At 48.6% G+C, this 23,539-nt stretch overlaps 1 protein-coding gene across 4 annotated transcripts in view; it reads left to right on the top strand.

Annotated features, from left to right (window-relative positions):
• LOC131666738 (RNA-binding protein 39) overlaps positions 1 to 23,539 on the top strand; it is a 591,952-nt gene that overhangs the window by 11,184 nt on the left and 557,229 nt on the right. The window contains exon 2 of one of the 4 annotated variants that reach the window (XM_058939637.1): positions 13,233 to 13,450. The exons of the other annotated variants lie outside the window; for them this stretch is intronic. The gene's annotated coding sequence lies outside the window, so the exon portion shown is untranslated. The remainder of the gene's footprint in view (positions 1 to 13,232; positions 13,451 to 23,539) is intronic. 4 annotated transcript variants of the gene reach the window in all.

Genomic DNA, 23,539 nt, shown 5'->3' with positions numbered 1-23,539 from the left:
GAGATGGGCTACGCTGAGAGTAAAATCTAAATATAAATGTTATGAGCACACAGGAAATACTCAGGTAATACGATTTTTTCCTCCAACCTCATGGAGAATGGAAATCCCGTACATTTGCACCCCAACTTATCTTATGAAATTCCAAAAGTTGAAACGGTTGAATAGAATTTCCACAATTGTTTGAGAATTTTTTTCTCGAAAACTATAGGCTTTCGAGAAAAGTTACATTCATGATGCTGAAAAAAATAAGGAAAAGCATACAACAATTCGAAAAAAGAAACAGAACAAGTGTTCCATTTGTCCAATAAGAACATATATGTACTGTGAGAAGTGCAATTTGTTTTTTTGCAGTGCATGCATGAAAGCAAAGCATGTCTGATTACAGTGAGAGGCCAGGGAACTCACTATAAAAAAGCACCTCGTAGAGTAAGAGGCGAGGGGACTCACTATAAAAAAGCACTCCGAGGAATGAGAGGCAAGGGGACTCACTATAAACAAACACCCCATAGAGTAAGAGGCAAGGGGACTCACTGTAAACAAGCACCTCGAAGGAGACATAATTTTACTACGTCCACGCTGTTGTCTCTGGGTTACGCTAAGAGTAAAATATAAATATAAACTGAAAGTAGTCACACTTTAGAGGTACTTACGCAATACTTTATTTAGAACCTCTTGATAAATTAAACTTCGGTACGTTTATACCTCAACTTATCTTATGAAATTCCAGAAGTTAAAACGGTTGAATAGAATTTCCATAATTATTTGAGAATTTTTTTCTCGAAAACTATAGGCTTTCAGGAAAAATTTATAAGATCAAAAATGTCTTAGAATTAGTCAAAGAATACTCTCTAGTTTTTCCAGAATTTTTCGAAATTTTTTTGAAATTTTCAATTTTGTTATTTTTTGAAAAATTAAAAAAAATTTTCAAAAAATTTTAGAGTATTCCTTGAGAAATTATAAGACATTTTTGTTATATAAAACTTTTTCCTTAACCTCATAGTTTTTGAGAAAAAAATAGTAACCTAAAACTCATTTATTTCCAGATTTTGGCATTTTTTCCGCCATTTTGGAAAAAAAACTTTGATTATAAAAATTTTCTGTTAAAGTTCAACAATTTTATGCACTCAAGGTTCAAGAAAGATTTCGATATTGACATGTGTTATGGTAGAAAAAAAATTCCAAAAAATTTTTTTTTTTCAAAATTTCCCTATTTTTTAATAAAAAACCGGCCACATTTAATTATGTAAGCAAAATTTTTGAATTTTGAGCCCGGATTTAGATTCAGCGCACCCAAAAACATAAGGTATGGTATCCTGGATCAATTTATTGTTTCGTTTGTAACGGAGAAATCCAGTCGTCCTTCAACGGATGGCTCGTGACTGTCCGTACAAATTATTTATTCGGGGATTCGGGAAGCAAAGGTCGTTCTCGCGGCTAAATAACGCGCCGAGCACACGCGTTAATCGTACGCGAACCGTTATATTCAGGATGGGAGTGACGACATAGGTGAAGAAGGAAAAAAAAAGGGGGGCGGGAGTAACAACAAGCTTTAATAATAATTGTATTAATGACAAGAACAAAAGAGTAAATAAAGCCAACGCAAAATCAAACAACTAAATCAAATCAAATAATTGGCTAACAAAATATGAAATAAAGAAAATGCGAAAGAAAAAGAAATTACAAAATAATCAAGGTGAAGAAACAAAGAAATACAAATAAAGAGAAAATCATAAAATAAAACGAAACTACAAACCAAAGAAAATCGAAATACAAAAGAAAAGGTTACAATAAAAATAAACGACCCGAGATACAATAATGAACGACCTCGCAATCGGCAGGGCTGCCGAACTGCGAGGTGTTTATTCGACGCCTCGGACAGAGAGAGAGAGAGAAAGAGAAAACACCACACCGACCTTGCCTCGCGTTAACTCCGTTGTCCGCCTCGGTGCTTCTATACTCGTCTCCAAAATACTCTGCAAATACAAGCGGGATATCTAGGCGACCGCTCTCTTTGTATCCTCGTTTCTCCCTCGTCCCTTGCTGCGGTGTTGTTGTCGATTGTTATGTTGGTGTTGTTGTGAATGTTGCGGTTAATTACTGTTGTTGTTATTGTTGTTGTTACTGCTACGTTTATTCCTGTTGTTGTGGCTGTTGTTAATATGTTTCGGGTGTGTTCGTCTGCTGTTGTTGCGAGGAGTGTGCGTGTGTGTGTATATGTGTATCGTGCCGTGCCTCGTTCCGCCCAGCTAAGCAAATCGGCGCGAGACTCACACTCACCAGCTCACCAAGATGGCCGCACGCGCGCACACGCCCGCGTCACCTCGCCGGTCGCCCACGTGCACCGGTGCCGGCTTCGCAATTTATACGAAACTTTAAACGAACACTCCGCGCACCGGGCACGTATCACATGTAACTCAAGTCTTCGGCGAGGGCGCGGGAACTCACGGACAAAACAAGATAATTCGGAAAATTTGTGTGCGCGCGGCGGGCCGTACGACTTTTCAGCAGATACTGCCGATCTTCTCTCGTCAAGCCGGCGAGATGCGCGCGCAGGTCTGCCAGCGACTCGCCGGCTTTCCCCTATCTTCTGTCTCTCTCTCTCTCTCGCTACGCTCTCCTCGTTGGCTCCCTCCAATCGCCGCCGTTGCCGTCGCACCTCGAAAGAAAAGAGCAAGACGGAGTAATTAGAGTGTGCTCAACTGGCGCACTCTCCCAGCTCGGCGAGGCACATGGGGAATCGGTGAGAGCCCGGCGGAGAGCAACGGTCGAGCCGTGATTCTCCGTCACAGCCCCCCCGAAGCAACCGATCCTTCTACCAGGATCGGGGGCTGTTTCCCCCGCTCTCACCGCCCGGGCGCCGTACTCGAGCTGGGAGGGTACCTAATTAGATCAAATCAACTAAAATAATATTAAAGGATTATGATGATGAAGGAAGAGGGTCAGCTTGAAATAAACCAGAGGAGAAACAAATCGGATGCAAACAAACCAAAAAGAAAGAATAAGCAGGGTCAAACATAACTTACCTCGTCGCTTCCCCGTCTTACTGATTTTCCTGACGGGGTGGAGGCTGCGAGAGCTCGCTCGCCTCAGCGACGAACCGCAGCCGGTCCCCAATCGACAGCCCGGCAAGGTATGCCAGGGCAATCGATCGAGGGGAGGGCGGCGACGGCGTCGATGGTTCCGGTGGCGCCAAAGATGGCAAAGCTACCGATGCCACTGCCGGCATGGCTGCCGAGGGCACCGGCGACTGTGCCACCGACGTCGCCGATGGCGGTGGCGACGTCCCCATCGACGCCGGTGACGATGACGTGGAGGGGGTGGTTTCCGCCATCCTGTCGGCGTAACGCTCCAGCGCTTGCCAGCGTGGTGGGGCCCGGCACGGCGCTCGGCCTGGTCCGGTGCCGGCCTGTCGGCCTGGTGCCGGTTCGGCCTTTGCCGCTGCCGTGGCTTCCGACTGGAGCTCCGGCCGTTGGATGGCGGATTCTTGCGTCGACACGGGGAGGGGTGTTCCCGACGCACCCGAGTTGGCGGTGAGAAGGGCCCTTTTCTTGGCCGGACCGCGCTTGGCTCCAGCCCGTGTCCTTCGGCGACGACGGCCGTCCGGGTACACCTTCCAGAAGACGCCGTCGTCGTCGATGAACGGGCGCCACAAACGCGTCTGGCCCGACGCCTCCCCTCCAACCGCAGGTCCGTCACCAGCCAGCCCCGGTCCCGGGGGTGAGCTCGACCCGGGGTCCTCCACCTCCATGGGGCCAGGTTTGTCCAGGTTCACCCCTTCGGGGAGAACCGGCTCCGCCCCCGAGGTCTGGGTTTGCCCAACCCCTCCGGACGCGTCTCGGTCCGCCTCACGCCGGCTTGTCGCCTCTACTCTCGCAGTCGGGATTTTCTGCGAGGGCGGGCTGTCGCCGACGTAGCGGAACTCTACGTCTGTGGAGAAGTTGGGAAGCCGCCCAGCTTTCTTCTTCCTCGAGGGTTCGGGGACGTCCTCATCCTGGTATCCCTCGGGGGGGAAGAGACCCCGTCCGCCGGGCCGCATCGGCGGGAGCGCCCTGCGTGGCCTTTCCTCTGGCTCACCCGACGCCGGGAGGAACTGCACCTCGAAGGGGATTTCTACTTCCCGCCTCGGGGCGTGTGGTTCCTCCCGGACCGTCGGTGGGGGGCCATGGTCCTCCTCCCTGGCCGCTCCGAATCGCAAACCCGGGGTGCCCGGTTCTATGCGGGTTTGTAGACCCCGGGTGCGGGCGGTTTGGAGGCCCATGGCCACCCCCGCGTAGGCGCGCCCAATCCGAGCGCGGGCCCGCGGTGCCCGGGAAACCAAGTTGGCCAGCGCCTGCTGGAGCGGAAGCGCCTGACGAGCTGGGCCGGTGTTGAGGTGGTTGTCCCACTCGGCCCGACCCGGGTGGGGAACCGACTCCAGCGGGACGAAGTTGGCTTTGAGAGCCTCCTTCTCCCGCTGCTCCCGAGCCTGCCGTTTCAGATGCGGCGGGAGAGGAGCAGCGGCCGGCGGCGCCGAGGGCGCGCCACCACTGGCCTCGCCCATCGCATCCGCGGCCGGCCCAAGAGTAGGGTCGGGTTCCCCCTCAGGGTTTTGCCCATCAGGCCCGGGGCGAGGGGCGAGCTCCCGCACCTCGGGGGGGTCCGCGGGTGGTAGGTCCGCAGCGGCATGGCTGCCAGCTGCAGTTACCCCCGATCCTCCCAGAGACTCTGCGGGGGCCATCGCCTCCCGCCCCTGAGTCGGGCCCACCAGCGCTTGAAGGTGGCCAATCTCCTCCTCCAGGCTCATGTCGAGAACCTCCTGTAAACAGACAAAGACAGAGTAAAGCTCCCACACCGTACCCCTTTCGCGACTGGATTAATAGAACTGAAGCTACCCTCCACCAAATTAGTACAGAAGTTAGCATGCAACACTGAGCGGATCGACGACTCAAACCACTTGGCCGTCAACGACCTATTGTGGCGATAAAAGGTACTTTTCGGGAAAGGGGGAAGGGAGTGGAGCGCGCGCCGTGATCTGCAAGGGTTCCCTAACTAGTGTCCTTCCTCCCTCTTATGTTCTAGGGTTCTCTTCGCGGCGGGACATACCGTTTTAGCTCCTTTACATGTACGCGATCTACCTGTTTCTTGCTGTCCGTTGTCAGGATATATAATTCCGGGGACAGTACCTCTAGCACTTTGTACGGCCCGATGTACGAGGGGTCTAACTTCGCGTTTCTACCCTTCGCCGCGTTAGAGAGGGTGTGCGACCTTCGCCACACCATGTCGCCCTCCTGGAATCGGGCAAACCGACGATTGCGGTCATAATGCCTCTTTTGTTTGTTCTGCGCCTGGTCAATGTGCCTAAGCACGAGGCTCCGCAATGCGTTCAGGCGCTTCATCCGGTCGGCCCATTCCTCAGGAGTAAGACGCACGAACGGTCCTCTTTTTTCCACTTCCCTTCGTAAGCTTTTGGCTGGGCGTGGCTCTCTTCCGAAGTTCAGGAACGCGGGCTATACCGTCGTAGTCGATTGTACGGCCGTGTTAATCGCGTGTCGAAACTCGTGCAGGTGTTTGTCCCAATCGCGGTGGTCATGGTCTACGAAGATCGAGATCATGGTCTTTAGCGTCTTGATCGCCCGCTCGCAAAAATCGGCCTGTTGGTGGTAGGGTGGGCAGGGTACATGCTCAATCCCGTATTCCTTGAGGGTGCCCCTGAATTCGGCCCCGCAATAGTTCTTACCACTGTCGCTCACTAAATACTCGGGAATCTCCCATCTGAAAAGGATTAGTTCCTCGAGGGCATTCCCCAAGGTCTTTCCCGTAGCGACAGTGAGTGGCTTGAACTCTACCCATTTGGTGAACAGGTCTTGAAAGACCGCCAGGTATTTATACCGGTTCTTACTACGGGGTAGTTCGATTACGTCCGTGGCAATGACTGCCCACGGACGCTCGACCACTCGTTTGCTCATTAAGCCCTTCGGTACGTCCTGTTCACCTTTGTAACGCTGGCATAGTTGGCATGCCTGCACAAACTTCTGCACATCGTACCACATACCCGGCCAGAAGTACTCGCGAGCGATGCGATCGTACGTTTTCTCGCGACCAAGATGTCCCGCCGACGGTTCGCAATGAGCGTCTTGCATGACGCGTGATCGACGCTCCTCCGGTACAACGAGTCGCCAACACTGCTCCTTATGGGTTACTGGGTCCAGGAGTTCGTTAGTACCATATCTGTACAGCATTCCGTCGTCGATTTTCCAATGCTGGAACTTCTGTGGTTTTGACTCCACGTCCTTCAACCGTTGGAGGTACCACGAGTCGACAATATTGTCGAATGCTGCGATGTCCTCCTGGACCCCTGTCCCACGAGATAACGCATCCGGGACATGGTGGAATGCCCCTTTTCGATACACCAGCTCGAAGTCCCATTGCTGTAGCTCAAGGATCCAGCGGGCCAGCCGCCCCGAAGGATCTTTCTTATTTTTCAACCAAGTCAGAGCCGTATGATCGGTGACTGCAGTAAAATGCGCGCCCTCGATGTACGGTCTGAACTTGTGAATGCCGAACAGCAAGGCGAGGCATTCGAGCTCTGACACGGTGTAGTTCCTCTCGTGTTCATTCAGTGTGCGGCTCGCGTAACATACCGGGTGGTCGTACCCCTCGTCGTCCTTTTGCATCAGACATGCTCCGAGTGCATAGGACGACGCGTCGCAGTGCACATAGAACATCCGGGTAAAATCTGGACGCACTAGCACTGGGGCCTCGGTCAGCGCTTGTTTTAGCGAATCAAACGCTTGTTGCTGTTCGAAGTCCCAGCGCCAGGCTTGGTTCTTGCGCAACAGCTTCGTTAGGGGTACTTAGGGGCGCAACTGTTTGATGTTCCGCGGGGCTGGAAAGTCCAAAACGGGTTTCACGCGGTTGGGGTCTGGCCGCAGCCCGCTCTCGTCGAGAAGATACCCCAAAAACGTCACACTCGAGCAACCAAACTCACTCTTCTCGACGTTGATCTCCAGTCCCGCCTGAACCATGCGCTTCAGCGCCTTCTCGAGCCACACCAAGTGGTCCTCGAACGTTTCCGTGACTATAATCACGTCGTCGAGGTACTTGAACACGTGCGGCTCGAAGTCTGGTCCGAACAGTGCGTCCATCAAGCGCATGAAGGTTGCAGGGGCATTGACCAATCCGAAGATCATCCGGTTACATTCCCAAAGACCGCAACCCGGCGCTCCAAAGGCTGTGTACTTCTTGCTGTCTTCTTGCAACGGTACTTGGAGGTAAGCGCTCTTAAGGTCAATTTTGGAAATGTACCGGGCCCCTCGCAACCGGTCGAGTATCACATCTACCCCCGGCATCGGATAAGCGTCGATGCGAGTGGTTTTGTTCACCGGTCGCAGGTCGATGCACAGGCGGTAGCTTCCGTCGTGCTTTTTAACGACCACCGGTGCGCTACACCACTCGCTCTGGGACGGACGGATTAACCCCTTTTTGTGCCAGTCCGCAATCTCCTGGCGGATGAATTCGGTGACCTGCGGGGAGTACCTGCGCATCGGTGTCTTGATCGGCCTCGCACCCTGTACGTCGATGGCGTGTTCGATCAAGTCCGTCTGCGCCGGTGATTCCTTCGGCACCACTCGCCGCACCAGCGCCTCGATCTGTAGTCGCTGGGGTTCCTGCAGTGTCGAAAGCCCTCCAACTTCCGCGGCCAAGCTCAGGTTCCTCGGTCGGTCGGGAAAGTATATGCGGTTTCCTACTCTCTGCGCAAAGTGATACCACATGTCCCGACCCTCGACACTCCATGTGTCCTCCTTGGCATCTAACCGAAATCCGAACGCACGGATGAAATCCTGTCCCAGAAACATATCGTACTGCAAATCCTGCTCGCACGCATATGCCTCAATCGACCGGACCACCGTGTCGATCTCGATCGTCAGTCGCAGCTTCCCCAGCATACTGACTGATGTGCCCGAGAAACCATTCACCGCGCCAGGGATTCTTTGCACTCGAGCTCGAAAGTCTTGTGTAAGCCGGCGACCCACAACTGATACTTGTGCCCCTGTATCGAACAGGGCACTGTACGCTTTGCCGCCAACGAGCAGTATGAGCAATGGACGGTTTTCCACGATTGCGTCTAGGACGGGGTTCTCACCATCAGATGCAGCAGAACAGTCAGTCGTGACCTCCACGACCACCGCCCCCACCGGAACCGACGAAGCTTCCAGTTCCTTCGTCGCGTTCCTACCAACTGGAGCACACACTCCATCCGATGGTGACCCAGAGGATCCCGGTTGTTCATCAGCGTCCACCGACGTCTCAGACGAGGGGGCAACCCGTGGCGATGGCTCGCCGGCGGGCACTGCCACCCTCGGCCGACGCCTCTCGCTCTCCGGTGCCTCACGCAAGTCCTGGGATTCCTCATTGTCCGTCACTCGCCAACGGCTCTCAAGACGCTCTTCGAGCTCTACCCAATAATCCCCGTCCGTCCCTGTCTCCTCTCGACCCTGAACTCGTACCTTTAGGTCGAATTCATTGTGCCTGAGTTCTGCAGCCCACTGCGGGTTATTGCCGAGAGCGTTGGGCCACCACTCCCCGCAGGCCGGTTTTCCGCCAGCCTCCGTATTGGCTCGCAATTTGCGCAGGTGCGGAATGTGCAGTTGGGGGCCTGACAGTTCTGGCACGATTCTTTCGACCTACTTAGGGGGCAACCCGGGGCGTAGTGTCCTGGCTGATGACATCGGAAGCAGATGGGGCTTCCCTGCACTGGGTTAGTCTGGTTTCGGCCAGGACTTGGGCATTCCGAGATTCGATGGCCTTCTCCATTGCAGCCATAACACCTCCCCTGGAAGTTGGCCCGATCCTGCCCGGTCCTTGGGTTTTGCTGGCGCCTCGCAGCCTGCGTTGGCGCCTGCAAGGATGGGGCAGTTCGCGGATTATCACCCGCACCCCCGGTGTTCCCCCGATTCTGGTTGTTGGGGCCTTTCCGCAGTGTGGGCTGCACTGGGCTGCTCGCCGCACACTGCCCTCCCGATTCGCTACCGGATGACCGTCCGGTTGTGGCGGTGCCGGAGGTTTTCCCCTTTTTCTTCTTCTTCTTGGCCTTGGCCTTATCTGCCACAGGCACCTTCGTCGGGGTGGCCACGGCATTGGCTGCTACGTTCGCCCTCTTTCCTTTCCCCCGATAGGCGGCATCTTCCACTGGCAGGTTGTCCTTGACAGACGGAGGGTGCCATCTCTTCTCGCATTCACGATGCTTCTCTAATTTCTCGCCGTAATACTCCAGGTCGCGCAGGGTATGCACGGACTTTTCCCTGATATACCTCCCGTATTCAGGGTTGAGACCCGCTTTGGCCAATCGGACTTGTTTTCTTTCCGAGGGAGGGGGTCTCATCCTTCTGATGACGCTCTCAAATGCGGTCAGGTTGTCGCCAATGGACTCGTCTTGGGCTTGCGTTCGGCGAGCCAATACGTCATATAGTTCCTCCCTTGACAACGCTCGGCAGTAGTGCCGGCGGAAACTGTCTGCGAAATCTCGGAACGTCCGCCACGTTCCGAGTTTGTTGGCCAGCCATACCTCCGCGCGGTCCAGGAAAATCACATCCAGGGCTGGCAACACCTCGCAGTCCGGGAGTTTGTACATCCGCACGCAACGCTCAAGCTTCTCCAGGAAACGTTCCGCAGCCGAACCCAGTGCCCCGTTGAATTTTAGATTCCATGTGCGGAACGCGGTCACGGCATCGGCTCGCTTCCCGTTCAAACGTCCCCTGGATGTGCCCCGTCTGGAGTCACAAGAGCTCGACCTGGCCCGACCGCCCCGACGAGACCGGCATCGGCGACGAGAACGCGGTTCCTCAGGGTTGCTCATGGAGCTCCGAGTGCTCTCCTCACTCGATTCCGAAAAGCTCACCCGCGCTTCCCGTCACCTTCTGCCGAGTCGCCTTCCTCGGCGTAATCGCCCTCGATCCGACTCGCTAGACGACTTTGGCGACGACGCCGGAAAGTCGTGGGTTGGTGTCGGCCTGGGTCGGCGTTTCCCCCCACTTGCGCCGGAAGTGGCTATCATTCGTTCAAGTCGGTCAGCAAGGCCGCCGGAGCTCGAACGTCCGGGGGACTGTCCCCGGGTCTCCTCCTGCCCCATACCAGTCGCTGTGCGCATTGGCAGTGTCCGAGTCACCGACATGTCAAGGGGGACCCGAAGCGGTAGGGCCTCACGCGTTGTTGGGGCCTGACCCCCTGCGCCAAATCCGAACGCTTGAAGCACCAAAACTAGTTGATTCAAGACCGCTGGGTCGATCATGGCGAGACTGGGGGGCAAAACGGGATTCGGCTGTTCGGGGACTGGTTGTGCAGGACCCAAGGGTACCACACGCGGTAGTGTCGCTGCTCCCAGCCCGTCCTTCCTGTTCGCGTGCGTCGCATCCACCCGCGAATCTAGCGGACCTAACACGGAGACTTCATGTCTTCCCCCTCTTTCGGTGCCCGAAGAACTACTCGCGTCCCCCGCGTCGATCAGGGTACGATTAGCCAAGTCAAACGGCTCCGCTACCCCTGCCGCGGGGGGGGAGTGCTGGACTTTCTTTCGTCCGGAGGGATGAAGGAGGGAGGTGTCCCCTCCTCCCGACGGGTTAACGTTCACCTCCCGTGTCAAAGCCTGCTCCAACAGTGTAGCCAGGCTCTGATCGACCCCTGAGTCCCGGTCTCCTGCCTGACCGGCCTGACCTGATTCCGGTAGACGTCCCGATAGGAAATCCTCGGGAAAAAGGGGGGCATCAGTCTCTGGCCGTGCGGCCATAACGAAAGCCCGGAAAAATCGGTCCTGAAGGACGGTCGTCTCCCCCTCGGCACTCAAGCCCTCCTGGAGCATCAATTCAGTGAGTTGCTGTGGGGGCATGCGCAGAATGCGCGCACGCAGCTGCTGCAGTTCAGGCTGCCTCTTAAGGCGACGGATAAACAATTCTTGTTTACCTGGGATGGGTGGCATCGTTATCAGGCTTTGATCTCGAGGCGAAAATGCAGGTAAGCCCCGTTGGCAGTACTGCCACCACGCGACTTGAGCACCTCAACCGATGCGTTTTTCCCCTAGCCCCTGGTCTTTCGCGTTCGTAAAAGTCCAAGAATTCTCAGGCGTTTATTCGAATTTCCCAACCACAAAGCAACTCACGCCTATCCACTGGGAAACACGGCGCACACACAGCAGAAACAATTAACAACAACAATATCAGGTCGCCGCTAGTCACTCCTGAACAAACGTTCGAAAAGGCACACAAGAATACCCGATCACGCGTACGCACCGCTCATCCCCACAAGGGATGCCATGTAACGGAGAAATCCAGTCGTCCTTCAACGGATGGCTCGTGACTGTCCGTACAAATTATTTATTCGGGGATTCGGGAAGCAAAGGTCGTTCCCGCGGCTAAATAACGCGCCGAGCACACGCGTTAATCGTACGCGAACCGTTATATTCAGGATGGGAGTGACGACATAGGTGAAGAAGGAAAAAAAAAAGGGGGGCGGGAGTAGGTGTAACAACAAGCTTTAATAATAATTGTATTAATGACAAGAACAAAAGAGTAAATAAAGCCAACGCAAAATCAAACAACTAAATCAAATCAAATAATTGGCTAACAAAATATGAAATAAAGAAAATGCGAAAGAAAAAGAAATTACAAAATAATCAAGGTGAAGAAACAAAGAAATACAAATAAAGAGAAAATCATAAAATAAAACGAAACTACAAACCAAAGAAAATCGAAATACAAAAGAAAAGGTTACAATAAAAATAAACGACCCGAGATACAATAATGAACGACCTCGCAATCGGCAGGGCTGCCGAACTGCGAGGTGTTTATTCAACGCCTCGGACAGAGAGAGAGAGAGAAAGAGAAAACACCACACCGACCTTGCCTCGCGTTAACTCCGTTGTCCGCCTCGGTGCTCCTATACTCGTCTCCAAAATACTCTGCAAATACAAGCGGGATATCTAGGCGACCGCTCTCTTTGTATCCTCGTTTCTCCCTCGTCCCTTGCTGCGGTGATGTTGTCGATTATTATGTTGGTGTTGTTGTGAATGTTGCGGTTAATTACTGTTGTTGTTATTGTTGTTGTTACCGCTACGTTTATTCCTGTTGTTGTGGCTGTTGTTAATATGTTTCGGGTGTGTTCGTCTGCTGTTGTTGCGAGGAGTGTACGTGTGTGTGTATATGTGTATCGTGCCGTGCCTCGTTCCGCCCAGCTAAGCAAATCGGCGCGAGACTCACACTCACCAGCTCACCAAGATGGCCGCACGCGCGCACACGCCCGCGTCACCTCGCTGGTCGCCCACGTGCACCGGTGCCGGCTTCGCAATTTATACGAAACTTTAAACGAACACTCCGCGCACCGGGCACGTATCGCATGTAACTCAAGTCTTCGGCGAGGGCGCGGGAACTCACGGACAAAACAAGATAATTCGGAAAATTTGTGTGCGCGCGGCGGGCCGTACGACTTTCCAGCAGATACTGCCGATCTTCTCTCGTCAAGCCGGCGAGATGCGCGCGCAGGTCTGCCAGCGACTCGCCGGCTTTCCCCTATCTTCTGTCTCTCTCTCTCTCGCTACGCTCTCCTCGTTGGCTCCCTCCAATCGCCGCCGTTGCCGTCGCACCTCGAAAGAAAAGAGCAAGACAGAGTAATTAGAGTGTGCTCAACTGGCGCACTCTCCCAGCTCGGCGAGGCACACGGGGAATCGGTGAGAGCCCGGCGGAGAGCAACGGTCGAGCCGTGATTCTCCGTCACACGTTTTACAAATGAATTTTGCGATCAAAAATATGTCCAAAAACTGACCTCTTTGGTCGTTAATGGGTTAAGTGAGAGTCTGGTGTGTTCAATAATAACACTCAGTTTTTATTTCCCTGTCAGTAGTTTCTTTGCCCAACAATATTGCTCGTCCCGGCTTATGCGTTGCACGCAAGCCAAATCAGACTAACTCTGAGCTTACGCTTACTCCAAGCGTACCTGAGAATGACCCCGACGTCATCACCTAGTATTATAATATACACAGAAACTTGGAATCTACAATATGACCAAATTTTTAATATAGATGGACATAATATAAACATATAAACGTGTATTATAATAATAGTAAACTAAATAGATCAGATGATGCAATGATCTATATAAAGAATAATATCAAAGAAAATACAGAAATAATACAAATGAATAACTTGATAATAATTAACTCGAAAATAATATTACTAAACAATAAAGAATTTGTCCGCTTTTTACAGATTTCACGATATGCATCAACCTAAATTCTTGATTAGTATTAAAAATCTTTGAAAACTCAACAAAAATAAGAAAAGTAATATAATAGTTGATGATTTTAACTGTGATATACTTAGCCAAGAAATAATAGGCCATGAATTTCTACAAGTATTTCTAGAAAATGGTTATTGTCCAGGTTTTAATAGTATAACCAAACTATCCACTAATGACAACAATAAAGGTTCGTGCATTTATAATTTCTTCATTAAGCTTGACAAGGTAAATTATAATGCATATCTATTAAGCACGCTATTCAATGACCATTATTTACTGATAATGTCATTGAAGGGTATAAAAAAGAAAATACGACAACGCACAAACATTATTAAAATAAATTACCAAAAGTTAAGCAGCATAGCCAGAACTAACATTAAGGTGAAATAGAAATACAAACAGATCCAAACCAAGCTACCTCGACTCTTATAAACAACATTAAACAATGCATACAAAAAGCTGAAATGGTTAACAAAAAAAGTAATAACAACAATAATATAGAACCTAGAAAAGCATGAATAACTAAAGCACTACTAATATCATGTAAAACTAAATAAAAACTTTATAACATCTGGAAAACCGACAAAATTAATACAAAAAAAGAAAATTATAAAAATTATGTTAAAACACTTGATATAGTTATTAAAAAAGCAACAAAAACTTTTGATAAAAATGTTATCAAAGCCATAGTTTACGATCCTAGAAACCGACGGTTAATAATTAATAATAAATTAGGAAAAAACACAAAGAACGCCAAAATGAGTGTACCAACAACAATAGCAGACAAAATGAATGAAGTTTTTAGCAATATTGGAATAGAACTTAGTTGCAAAATAAACACACCACTAAACAATAACATTAAAATGACAGAAAGGCATTTAAAAAACATATTTTTGAAACTTACATATACACATGAAATAAAGGAGATCATTGCCAAAATTAAAAATAAAAGCGGTGGAATCGATGGCATTAATACGATAGTAATAAAAACAATAACTGAATTTATAACATCTCTCATAGTATACATAATAAACTTAAGCATTGAAAAAGAAGTTTGGCCAGCTGCACTGAAGAAAGCAGACATAATACCTATACACAAAACCAAAGAAAAATCTTTACCTAATAATTATAGGCCAAGATCGCTCATCTCTAAGATAGTAAAAATTTTCGAAAAAATGATCTACAAAAGAATTTTAAGCTTTATTGAAGATTGCGACTAATATCAAGTAAACAATTAAGCTTCCAAAAGAACAAAAGTACTAAAAATGCATTAAATTATGAAACAAATATTATTTACAAACAACTCGATTAAAGTGATCCGATTGCTATTACTTTTCTCGATCTTGTCAAAGCTTTTGACACAGTAGACCATATAATTTTACTTAAAAAATTATTTAATTATGGTTTTAGAGGCAAATCTCATAGTCTAATAAAAAATTATTTAACAGTGTAACAGGCTACCGTTTAGTCGCAAATCCCAGGCAATTATAATTACCGTAACGGCCAACCGGTGCTCTGCTAACTGTGTGCTTCGAGCACGCTAACTCACCTTACGCCGGTGTGCCCATGCGCGGAGTCCTCGTAGCAATCCAACTTCGATGTTCGAGCTATCCGTTAGAGGCGCTGGTGCGCTTGCTTACCAGCGCTCCGTCGGCCGCAGCAGACAAATCGATTGACGAACAGCTCTGTCTATTGTATTCGCGACCTATGTTGAATTCTCGGCGCGTTCGAATCAAAACGTAAATATAAACACCGACACCGGGCAAGGTGAGACGAAATAATAAGATCGTCTCTTATTATTAGTGAACCACTTTATTCGACTAGGTAAATCCTATACACGGGATGATTTGCCGAGAGTCTTGGACGCACGCCATATATACAAAATAAATCTAACGGGGAGAGAGAGAGTTAATTTCGCGGACGTCGCGGATTATCGCACGCACTACGATGTCTACAAAATTCACCGCGCACGCTGCGCGGAATCGCATGCAAAACAAACTCAAAAGTGCAGCGCACTTACCGCAGAGCTGATTAGGATATGGTGGCCAACCGTATCCACTAACAAACACGATGAGCTGCTGCTGCAACCTGCTCTTGCTGTTGTTGCTGGGCTGCGCTGCGGATGCTGCTGCAAAGGTGTTACTGCAGTCTTTGTTGCTACGCACGAGGTGCAAGGCTCACACTCACTCACACACTCGGCACAGAATATCTCCAAAATAGCTCCTGTAATCTGCTATGAAATAATTGGTGAAGGACACGACGTAGCAAGTCTGACGAACACTGCTATACTGACTCGCTAGCTCTCCCCTCCCGGTCGTTGCCCCTAACGCGCGCTCTCTCTCTCTCTCTCTAACCTAAGCCGATCACGGCTATTACGCTTAGCCACGCTTGACGGTCCGCGCGAAGCATAACGATTTTCGGCAATCGTTGCAGCCCCCTCCTAGATTCGAATTACCGGGCCGAATTATTACACCGACTCGCGATCTTAAGGACAGGAGAAGGACCGGGAGAAATCACCACGCGTCACTCTTTCAAAAAAAACATTTTATTGCCCCACCCGGGCCACTATACATCCGGAGTCACCGGTCGGCGCCCCCTGGCCCCTTGCTGCGGGGATAGCGCCAATGTGCCCCCTTATTCGAGCACTTTGATGTGGTGGTGATCCCGGGGTGGCCGCAGATGTAACAGCCCCTCCGCTGCGACCGGGAGGAACCGGGCGTCGACCCTGGTCCTTGATTCCCCGCAGAAGGAGGTGGCTGTGGGGTCGTGGTTCCTGGGGCGGCGGTAAATGTCACGCCGCCCACCGTGGCAGAGGTGCGTCCACCGTGTGTCCGCACCACCACGGTAGGGTCGGAAACCTTCGACCCGTCCACGTGGACAGTGAACTCCTGTCCGGCGCCGGGGGCCCCCGAGGCTCTCTTGGGCTGAGCCTGCACCGGGGGCTTGGCAGGAGTCATGGTCGCGGCCTTGCCTCCCGGCACCGTCGGCTGTACTGCTGCCGGCGGGTCCGCGACCTCTGGGGACTCCTGCCCCCGATCCACACGCAGCAGGGCCTCTCCATAGGCCTTCTGCCGCCGGACCACCGTCCGAGTCCACTCCACGAGCAACTCCCGGGCTCCCTGGAAGTCGAGGAACTGGTCCAGCTGCGTATGCACCTGGCGCTGAAGTTCCCCAACGAACTCCCAGGCATTTTCCAGCTCCTGGAGGCCCAACCTCACATGCCTCCAGGAGTTCTCGAGCCCCTGTTGCTCGGGAACGCGGGGGTGGTTGCAGACCCACTGTTCCGGGCCATAGGCCTCGCTTGGCCTGGGGCACTGGGTCGAGCTGTCGGCCACCTCTGGTTTGCTCGACCCCGGGGTCTGCACCCCCTGGTCCACGGTGGATGGAGACCGACGGCTCTCTTCAAACGGGCCGTCGGTCTGGGTGGACGCCTCCCGGGTTGGCGCTTTCCTTGGCGGCGCCCTCAACCCCTCTCGGGGAAGTCGTCCACCCGCTGGCGTGGGCGATCCTCTCGGGTGGCCACCTCTACCTGGGCCCGGACGAAACTCCTTACTTCGCCGATCAGCCGATCGGTATCCGGACCCAGCTTCAGATCGAGGAGCATTCGGGTGACCACCTCGAAAGCCTCCTCCCAATCACCAGTTTCCTCTCCATCTGTAAAAGAGAAGAGTGTGATCAAGGGATGTCTCAGGTTTGCCCTTAACCTAACCGGCGTTATGTCACGCTTGACCCTACGCTTTACGAGGACGTCCCGGTCCCCCGCGCTTCACTCGCGCGTTTGGCTCATTTGCGAGGGGAATTGGCAGGACAGTCTTTCGCACGTGCTTGATGGTTTTACGGGGCCTGCCCCTTCCTTTTGGTTTCTCGCCATCCGGGTCACTGCTACCCAACGCCTGGGGCTCACTCACGGGGTTCTCGCGTGGTCTACCGCGGCCTCGCTTGGCCGGCGCCTCGGTCAGCGTCTTTGGAGCCGCCACGGACTTGTCGCACGCGTTCGCGGGGGCTGCTGTCACGGCGCGCTCGCATAGAGGATCCCCGCTGGGACCCTCGACCTTCGCGGGCGGGCTGCCTGTGCCCTCCTCTTCATCCAGCGGTGTTGAGTCCCCATGTTCCGGCTCCTCATCGTCTTGGTCCGAGAATGAACCGAAATAGGGCTTGAGGTCCTTGGCGTGGACCAGCTCGGGCAATACCTCCTGCTGGTTACCGAGGAGGTAGGTATTGGTCCCACATACCTCCTCGATAATATACAGGCCAGCATACTTCGGCGCCAACTTCGTCGATACGCCCTGAGCTGCGGAAGACAGTATACGTTTCCGTTTCCACACCCAGTCCCCAACCCTAAAGTCGGCCTGAAGTCTCCTCTTGTTGTAATAGACCGCCTGACGATCTGCCTCCTCCCTGGACTTGGAGCCAGCGCGTTCCCATAAATTGGGTAACAGGCGCATATGCTCACCCCATTCTGTTAATTCTTGGCCCTCAAAAGCTTCTCGGGCTAGCTGATCCTGGGCCCTTCTAAAGGTCGAGGGAGGAGTGGGTTGTCGTCCGAAAACGAGCATAGCCGGGCTATAGCCTGTCGCGCTATGAGTTGCCGAGTTCAACGCGAAGTTGAACTCTGGCAGGTGCTCGTCCCAGCTCTTATGGTCTCGCTCCACGTATGACATGAGCATGGTCTTGAGGGTTTTGTTCACTCGCTCCGTAGGGTTGGCCTGTGGGTGGTATACTGGAGTGAGTGCGCGCCGGATGCCGTTCCTCAGCAAGTAGGTATCGATATCCTGATTCTTATATTCGGTTCGGTTGTTTGAAAGGAATATCTCGGGCGCGCCAAACCTGGTTACCACCCTCTCGTGCAATTCCCGCACAATGGTCCTTCTATTGGCCTTGCGTATGGGTACGCACTCAACCCACCGAGTGAACAGGTCTAAGAAGACCAAGATGTACTCAAACCCACTCCAGCTCTTTAGGAATGGGCCAGTAATATCACTGGCCACCACCTGCCAGGGTCGCGAGACCTCTCGACGACCCATTACCCCGCAAGACGGCCTTTGTTCCGCCTTGCATTGTTGACAAACCGGGCAACTCCTCACGTACTCTCTGACCTGCTCATACATCTTAGGCCAGAAATACAGGCGCCTAGCCCTGGAGAACGTCCGTTCTCTCCTCTGATGTCCCGCTGCTGGCACATCATGTACCTCTTCGAGCACTTGGTGCCTTTTCTCGGCAGGAACTGCAAGCTTCCAGGCTTCCTCGTTGTCGATGGATCCTTCGCTGTCTTCCGTCGGATTATAATGGTACAGCCTCCCTCCAACTACCTTCCAGGTAGGCTGATTTTGTGGATCCTGTCATACTTCTCGGTACTTCTGTAGATACCAGGCGTCGGCAGTTTCCGGCTGATGAGTCATGGCACCCACTTCCACCACTCCCTCCTCATAGGCCGTAGACGAAGCGTCTGGTACCACGTTGAGGTCTCCCCTTCGATACTCTATATCAAAAACGTGTACCTGCAGTGCTAGCGCCCAACGCGCTAGCCTGCCTGTAGGATTCCTCATACTGCGGAGTCACCTAAGGCAACTATGGTCGGTAATGACTTTGAAGTGGTGCCCCTCGACGTAAGGTCGGAACTTCTCGATAGCCCATACCACAGCCAGCCACTCTCGTTCGGAGACTGTGTAATTTCTTTCCACACTATTTAAGGAGCGACTAGCGTACTCAATGACGCGCTCCTGTCCATCGATTTCTTGCGTCAGTACGGCGCCGATCCAGCTATCACTCGCATCCGTTTGTAAAACAAACTGTCCGCTGGGATCCGGGGACTGCAGGATTGGCGCAGAGACTATTGCGTCTCGTAGCCTTTCGAAAGCTTGCTCTTGTTCCTGCTGCCAAGCGAACAGAACGCTCTTCCTCGTCAGGTGGTTTATTGGCTCAGCGATTGTCGCGAAATCGGGTATAAAGCGACGATACCACGACATCATCCCCATGAATCGCTTCACCTGCTTGATAGTCCGTGGTGTTGGATATTCCACGAGCGGCTTGATCTTCTCCGGATCCGGCCTTACTCCATCACGGTTCACAAGGACCCCTAGGTACTTGACTTCCGATTTACAGAAATGGCTTTTGGTCTTGTTTACAGTGAGGCCCGCCCCCAGAATTCGTTGTAAAACCAACTCCAGGTGTCGCTTATGCCCCTCAAAGGACGATGAAATAATGATCACGTCGTCGAGGTAAGCAAAAGCGAAAGGATCTAACAAGGAAACCCCCCCAACCCGACCTCACCGATTTCAATAATCTTTTGATATGTTATAGTTCATCAAAAAATAAGACATACGTATTTTTTTTATCGGCGGAAAAACACTTTGAGGGGGTGAAAACAACCCTCAAAGTTCACCCCCAAAAATAGATTTTCCAATGTATCTCAGCATCTAATTGATATTTTACGACCAAACAAATTTCATATCACTTCTCATGTGAAAAGCAAACTAGCACATTCAATTTCGACCACAAGGGATGCAACCCTTATTTTTTTAATTTAAAATACTATCTATTTCATGGCTATTTTTATGAAAAAAATTAAAATAACCCGAAAAAAATTGGAAAAAATATTACCCTACATAAAATACAAAAATAAAGTTAATCTATTCAAGCTTTTTTTCAAACTACTCCCTTAAAGTTGAAAAACCACCCCTAAAAAATTGTTTTCAATACATTACAGGTGGTGTTGATAATTTAGTGTAAAATACGTTGCTCATCATTTATACTGTACAAACACAACTATCTCGTGCAGTTTCGACCACAAGGGTTGCAACCCCTAATTTCTGTCATCGAAATTTTTACCTTCTTTGTACCTATTTTTGTAGAAAAGTTCATAATGAGCTTAAAAAAATTAGAAAAAATATTACCATGGATAGAATAAGAAAAAAAAATTTACTTCTCATTTTTAAAACCACCCCTAATAATGAAAAACCACCCCCAAAAAATTGTTTCCAATACATTACAGGTCCTGTTGATAATTTACTGTAAAATACGTTGCTCATCACTTATAATGCACAAACACATTTATCTCGTGCAGTTTCGACTACGAGGATTGCAACCCCTAATTTATGTCATCGAAATTTTTACCTTCTCCATTCCTATTTTTGAAAAAAAGTTCATAATGAGCTTAAAAAATTGGAAAAATTATTATCGTGGATAGAATACGAAAAATATGTACCAATTCAAGATTATATCACCCAACAAGACCCAGAACTGGGACAACGTTTTTCCAAAGTATTTTGTTGCGCCGATTCCGAATCTGTCCGGAAAAATGATCCATCACCCAGTAGCAATTTCTAAAACTCCCCTTATATCCCAATGGCAATTTCCCGCACTAACCCGCACTATCAGAATGCTTACAACTCCCCCTAATAACCCCCTAAAAACCTCCAATGAAAATGCCGTTAGCCCCCCACTAATAGCCCGAAGACATAGCTGAGCCCCCTTGCAACTTTATGGCAATGCTTGCAACCCACCGAATAACATAATGGCAACGTTATCAACCCTGCTAACTACTGGGGTTATTAGGGGGTTATTAGGGGGAGGATCTTATTGGGGGGGGGGAGTTATTAGGAGGTTAATGGGGGGTTGTAAGCAATGCCATTGGGGGATATTAGGAGGGTTATTAGGGGGAGGTTTATTACCATCGCCATTCGGTGATTAGGAGGGTTGATAGCATTGCCATTGTTTTTGTTGGTTGAGTTTTTCTCCTTTCTTGTGACTAAAATTGTAAACTGCCAAGTAATATATATTTAATTGATTTTTATATGCGTTACTATAACTCATTCAGTTACCAATTAAAAACAATCAAAAAAATTAGGACGGATTTATTGTTCATACTTCTTACAATAATGATATTCTTCATAGAAGTGCTCGAAACATAATGATTTTTTGCACCAACCGCAACGTATAATAGCCACATTTTTGCATCCTTCTATGTCACAATGTGTATTGCAGGAATCTCCAAAACTGTAAGCAACAGGATTGTCAAAATTTTCTGGTTTTTTAGTGAGGTAACCACTCTTGAACCAGGAATATTTAAAAAGATTAGTATATCTTGGTGAAGATAATTGATTGTGGACTAACGACTGAAGTTTAATGGTGTTGTTTCTTTTATGTAAATCCAAATCATAATTCATCAAAATTATGGTATCTGAAAATTGGCGGACAAAGTTCTTCTATATGCGAAATCCAAAAACATCAAATGGCTGAATTTTTCCCGTTGTGCCAGTCGGTATTTTTTTAAAATTTATAATTTGATCACGTGGAGTTACAGTTTCTATGGCACTGTCACAATGACCGCTCCAGGAGTCAAGCAACAGTATCGTATTGGAACCTAAATTAGGGAAATATACTTTTTGCAGCCATATTTTAAAGAGATCTAAAATCAAAAATCTTATTTGTTAAATCATTTATAATGACATTAATTGTAACTAGATGGGATTATGTATACCTGTAGTCAACTTTCCAGATTTAGATGCTTCTACGTAAACATTTTCGGGTCTAAATAAAGTGGTTTCAACAATGGGTCCAAACTCACCGCTAGATTCCTTCAAAACTAAAAAGAGTGGTGACAGTAATTCTCCTGCGGCTGATATGAGTGGCTGTATAGTATAACTGTGGGTTGTTGAAGAAACTGACTGTACTAAACACTGTATCTGCTTTTCTCCTTCAACCGCTAGCGTTCTTCCGGAGTGCATTTCCAGTTGGAATCCGCTCTGATCAGAATTAAACACATTATGAATTCCAATTATTCTTATGCCTGCTTTAACATCAGCAATAAAAGTATTTGCTTTAATCGTTAGTTCTGAATTACTTTCTAGTGTTTTCTTGGTTATAAACTTATTTATTTTCCGGGATACTATTCTATGAGCTTTCTTGAATTTACAAAGCCAGTTATCCGAAGCTTTGAATCTTACATCTTCTGATCCTATAATCTTTTGAGCTTGCAATGCCCATCGACGTATGTCACGATCATGAATGATGTAACCAGCGTCTACTGCTGCTTTAAAATTATCAAAAGTGTACTGTCAAATTCTTGCAATTTTTTCTCTATAAGTATCACCTTTGTTGACTGTATGAGCCCAACGTTTCAACTGACTCACAGATGAAACTTTCTTAAATTTTTGACGTACACTTTCAACACTTAAATTTTTTTTTTGTAGTTAGTTTTTTGTAATTAGTTTTTTTTCAGTATTCTACGGCTCTTTGCTTATATTCAAAACTGACATCTTCATTGTCTTTGGTACAATGGTCGGTGGGTGCTTCGAAATCGTCAGGAAAATGGTGTTGAACTTCATCTTCTACTATTTTTGCAGCATGATCTTTGTAATCTTCTTGAAAATCTAATGTATCTTCAACGATCATATCTACTTCATTGAAATCATTCACGGAATCTATTAAAATGCTTTTAATTCTTTCCGACAATTGAATCTCTTTAAAATTTGTCTCACTTTCAGGTATTTGTAGAGTTTGAAAGTAAGCTAATAATAAATTTCAAACGTTCAGAGCGTTAATTTTCATTTTTTAATCTGAAATAAAAAAAATATATATATATATATCTTATATATCTTCTATTATATTAAACAGAAGGCGCGAAATTCTCCGTGCGTCCGTCCATCCATGCGGCCCCTTTTTTTCCTTATTTTTCCTCTGTATAGGTCTCTCCTGATATCGCTGGGGAATAAGAAATAAACTGAATAACAAATAAACAAATTAGGATAAAAACAAATAAATAAACAAATTGATAAGTAAACAATAATGATAAACAAACTTATAGAAAACATTCATGAAAAAAATTAATTAATAAATTAAAAAGTAAACATATTAATTAATAAACAATAATAATAAACAAATCAATAAGTAAACATTAATTATAAACATCATTAATTAATAAATCCTCATAATCAGTGTAATTTCAATTTTTTTAATAACAAATATTAAAAAGCCGTAAAATTATTTGCATATAAAAAATAATTTTATAATTATACTTACGTAGCAGGTACTACGAAATACGAGTTAACGAAATAGTATCTTATTATTATTTGTACTTATAATCTTATATTCTTATTACTATTTATTATGCTGTTAGTTCAATAGTCGATACAATACGTCCAACAACAAGAAAGTTGTGTTGGCTACTGATGAAGAATTACTTACTCATATTTATCAATCATGAAAATAACAGACAATCGTCAGAGACGCTGATAGTAGGACGTAAATAAAATTCTGATAATACTATCATTCATAT

This window comes from Phymastichus coffea, unplaced genomic scaffold (genome assembly GCF_024137745.1).
Source record: "Phymastichus coffea isolate CEN01 unplaced genomic scaffold, Cenicafe_Pcof_1.1 PCOF00004, whole genome shotgun sequence".
In the NCBI taxonomy this organism is placed as follows: domain Eukaryota; kingdom Metazoa; phylum Arthropoda; class Insecta; order Hymenoptera; family Eulophidae; genus Phymastichus; species Phymastichus coffea.
Note: the sequence above shows the minus strand (reverse complement) of the source record. Positions and strands in the feature narration are given on the sequence as shown.